We start from the raw sequence: 4704 nt of genomic DNA, 5'->3' as shown, positions 1-4704 counted from the left end.
TGGTTACACATTGTAACTAATAGACTAGAAACAGGATTTAACTAGTTAAAGGCTGATTTGTAATTCATATATACTATAATAGAATTTAAAAAAACAGTACACTACACTTCCTATGCACCATGTAAATAGTCTAAAAGCAGTTCATCTCAATATCTAATGCCCTTCATCTGCATTGATCTGTTAAACACAGGATAGGTGTAGTACTTCCAACCAGTAGAGAATGTGAAATGCTTTATTGAAAGAAGTTCATTATCCAAGTGTTGTAAATACATACATGCATTATAAATATTAGAATTGTAATATTATAAGTACAAGTTCAATCTGTACTCCAATGCACATCTGTTGTGTATTATAAAAACAGAGGAAGAAAGAGGAGGTGGCGAGAGAGGTGTAAAAGCAGTGAGGTAGCGATGATGGGACTGGGGGTTGGCATCCTCTCTCACATCAAAACATATCTGCAGACGAGAGACAGATGGAGAGAGAGAGATAGCATGTTTAAGCCTTGTGTTTTTATTATTTATTCTAACACTGTCAGTCATCATAATCATTAGGAGGTGAAATGCAAAACTGACCGAGGATAATTAACTCTGGGACTACTGCATCTCTATCTGCATTTCAATGTAAAGCATCTCTTTAATAATACTTCCTGTTGACCTGACCAAGTGACCTCTCACCTCTGATCATGCTGTGCCCTCTATGTAGCCAGTTCAGATGCAAGAGTGGTTCACCGACACAGCTGATACAACCTAGAGGATTTAGGGAGAAGAGGAGAGAGGGATGAAGTGAAGGAGAGAGACTTATTGAGAAAATAAGGTAGTTAAAGAGACAGTGTTCAACAGGAATCTGTGTGTGTGGCCTCACCTGGTGTCCACACTTAAGTGACTACAGAGTACTTTATACTGAAAAACATGAACGGACACACGAGGACAAACAATACAGCGTAGTTATAGAAATAATGAAGTGTCTTACTATTCTCCATGGTTGGCCCTCTTGCCTATTCTTTGAAGGTGGAAGGAGCCACAGTTACACACCTGAGCCTGCTTACTACACAACACAATCCATCAATCAGATAGATACATGAGTGTGGAGGTATGGGTTATAGGGTGTCTAATTGTTCTACATTTTTTCAATATGGGTGATTTAAAATAGCCTGTTTTGTTTTTGTACAGACATCACACCCTTACCTAAACAGCACCCTCACCTGAGAAGTAGAAATCAAAAGGGAGAGAAACTGGGAATTGAATAACTGCAGTTGACATAGCTAAGTAAATGGAAGAATACTCTTATTGCAATGTGAATGGCTCTAAAAAGAGCCTTTGGTGGTGCATAGTGTAGTCTATGGTGTTGCCAGGGAACAGCGCCCTCTTCCAAGAAGTAGAAGGTGAAGATCTCCTGCACACTGATTACCTCTCCTGCCGCGTTGTGGACCCCATCCTTGAAACATCCTGCAGAGCAGCAGACTTCTCCTCTGGCACACGGGGGCGAGCTGCAGATCCCCTCCTGGTCCTCCTGTCCATCCTCATGAAGTTACGCAGGACACAGGTAGCCTTCACACACCTGAATTCCTCCAGGAGGCAGTCCCAGATGGCCCTGGTCACCCAACCTTGTAGTGCCCTACACGTTAACTGTAGGCAATCGTTTTGAAGGAATCTCCAGTTACAAAGTTATCTGTAGGAATATGGAAGACAATGTAATTATTAGACTTACACATCACCAGGTCATTGTGGATTACTAAAGTATAATATCCCTGATAACAAATCATGATAACATTGGATTGATAGATGCACGGGCACACATACAGTTGAAGTCAGAAGTTTACATACACTTAGGTTGGAGTCATTAAAAGTTGTTTTTCAACCACTCCACAAATTTCTTGTTAACAAACTATAGTTTTGGCAAGTCGGTTAGGACATCTACTTTGTGCATGACAGAGTAATTTTTCCAACAATTGTTTAGAGACAGAGGGTCAGAAGTCTCACATACACTAAGTTGACTTGGCCTTTAAACAGCTTGGAAAATTCCAGAAAATGATGTCATGGCTTTAGAAGCTTCTGATGGGCTAATTGACATAATTTGAGGCAATGGAGGTGTACCTGTGGATGTATTTCAAGGCCGACCTTCAAACTCAGTGCCTCTTTGCTTGACATCATGGGAAAATCAAAATAAATCAGCCATGACCTCCAAACGCCTGAAGGCACCACGTTCATCTGTACAAACAATAGTATGCAAGTATAAACACCATTGGACCACGCAGCCATCATACCACTCAGGAAGGAGACGCGTTCTGTCTCCTAGAGATGAACGTACTTTGTTGCGAAAAGTGCAAATCAATCCCAGAACAACAGCAAAGGACCTTGTGAAGATGCTGGAGGAAACAGGTACAAAAGTATCTATATACACAGTAAAACGAGTCCTATATCGACATAACCTGAAAGGCTGCTCAGCAAGGAAGAAGCCACTGCTCCAAAACCGCAATAAAAAAAAGCCATATTAGTTTGCAACTGCACATGGGGACAAAGATCTTACTTTTTGGAGAAATGTTCTCTGGTCTGATGAAACAAAAATAGAACTGTTTGGCCATAATGACCATCGTTATGTTTGGAGGAAAAAGGGGGATGCTTGCAAGCCGAAGAACACCATCCCAACCGTGAAGCACGGGGGTGGCAGCATCATGTTGTGGGGGTGCTTTGCTGCAGGAGGGACTGGTGCACTTCACAAAATAGATGGCCTCATGAGGAAGGAAAATTATGTGGATATATTGAAGCAACAACTCAAGACATCAGTCAGGAAGTTAAAGCTTGGTTGCAAATGAGTCTTCCAAATGGACAATGACCCCAAGCATACTTAAAAAGTTTTGGAAAAATGGCTTAAGGACAACAAAGTCGAGGTATTGGAGTGGCCATCACAAAGCCCCGACCTCAATCCTATAGAAAATTTGTGAGCAGAACTGAAAAAGCGTGTGCGAGCACAGAGGCCTACAAACCTGACTCATTTACACCGGCTCTGTCAGGAGGAATGGGCCAAAATTCACAACTTATTGTGGGAAGCTTATGGAAGGCTACCCGAAACATTTGACCCAAGTTAAACAATTTAAAGGCAATGCTACCAAATTCTAATTAAGTGTATGTAAACTTCTGACCCACTGGGAATGTGATGAAAGAAATAAAAGCTGAAATAAATAATTCTCTATATTATTCTGACATTTCACATTCTTAAAATAAAGTGGTGATCCTAACTGACCTAAAACAGGGATTTTTTACTAGGATTAAATGCCAGGAATTGTGAAAAACTGAGTTTAAATGTATTTGGCTAAGGTGTATGTAAACTTCTGACTTCTACTGTATGTGTAGCATGTGACAATATCAGGAACAGATCAAGGATAGCGTCACAAATTAATACATAAATACCACACGAAGCTTGATGATGAGTTGATCCTTTGAATCAGATGTGCAGTGCTAAAGCAAAAACAAAAATGTGCACCCCTTTGAGTCCCCAGGACCAGGACTGAGAACCACTGCTCTTCATTGGGACCTCTTCATATGTAGACAGGCTTTCATAGCCCTCTTAATCTGAGGACAGAAAACCTCATAAGGAACAGACTTCATTATAGTCAAATTACACCGCACTCATGTTACTATGATCTCCATCCTCACTTCTAGGGAACTACACAAAAGGAACTACACAAAAGTACCTGCCCTATCCAGAATAGTCTACGCTCTCACTTTGACAATTGGGGCTGCTATCCTAGCCAACTAGCTAGCTCATTTGAGTTAGCCTGCACTGTAGCTAGTTAGCTAATAATACATCGTTTTTTAAAAACATTTTCGAAATGTATTTACTTACTTGAATAGGTTCTCCCAGCCATGTGGACAACTGGAAACAGGGCAGCAAAGTTTGTTTGTCACCAGAGCGTTTTAGAGGATATTACTATTGAGTTACGTACCCATTTAATAACCAGACCTTCATACAAACTTCGAACATGCTGCTATATGCTGCCATGTCGAACATGCTGCTATATGCTGCCATATGCTGCCAGCACGCCCACAAGCGAGTCACAATGGGCGGCCTTAGCGGCACGCGGCAGTTTACCGCTATCTAGTGTACATGCACCGTGAGAGAGGAGAGGGGTGAGAAGAGAGAGCAGAGGATATGAGAGAGGAGAGAGGAGAGGAGAGGGGAGAGAGAAGAGGATATGAGATAGGAGAGAGGATAGGAGAGGGGAGAGAGGAGAGGCAGAGGAGAAGAGAGAGAAGAAGAGAGGAGAGAAGAGTGGGGGAGGCCAGACCGGAGCACATAGAGAGATGAGGGAGTGTTTTTATCAGATCTGAATTCAACAGCATTTGTTTTCTTTCAGCATTCTTTAAGTGTTTGATTGAGACTGCCTGGTGTGCCAGGTGGGAGTGTTTTGCACTTTTGGGACTAATCCATTATTTCCATTGCGCCAGGCAAGCTCAATCAAGTTCAGCTAGAATATTTGCAAGAAAACAGATACTATTTGAACCTAGGTCTGGTGAGAGGGCTTGCCCAAGGCTATACAAGGGAGATGAGGGAGTGTCCTTGAACTTCAGATAAAATGTACCCTCTAAACCATCAGATCTGCCTTTGAGGTTGGCATGAAACGATGTGGGGTTGGATGGAACAGTAATTGGATGTGGAGAGATATGGAGTGGGTTGCCAGATTTACAGATGAGAAGGTTCATATGA

At 41.9% G+C, this 4704-nt stretch overlaps 1 long non-coding RNA gene across 2 annotated transcripts; it reads right to left on the bottom strand.

Annotated features, from left to right (window-relative positions):
* Positions 1 to 218: 218 nt before the first annotated feature.
* LOC106564635 (uncharacterized) lies at positions 219 to 4224 on the bottom strand. Of its 2 annotated transcripts, none has more exons than XR_014379669.1 (5): positions 3844 to 4224; positions 3408 to 3569; positions 970 to 1668; positions 675 to 746; positions 219 to 455 (listed from the first exon to the last, which is right to left on the bottom strand). It is a non-coding gene; the product is annotated as an uncharacterized LOC106564635 (long non-coding RNA). The 2 variants fall into 2 exon arrangements; XR_001319508.3 differs by having other exon boundaries at positions 1408 to 1668; positions 3844 to 4214.
* Between the last annotated feature and the right edge of the window lie 480 nt (positions 4225 to 4704).

Source organism: Salmo salar, chromosome 12 (assembly GCF_965601325.2).
Source record: "Salmo salar chromosome 12, fSalSal1, whole genome shotgun sequence".
Lineage (NCBI taxonomy): Eukaryota > Metazoa > Chordata > Actinopteri > Salmoniformes > Salmonidae > Salmo > Salmo salar.
Note: the sequence above shows the minus strand (reverse complement) of the source record. Positions and strands in the feature narration are given on the sequence as shown.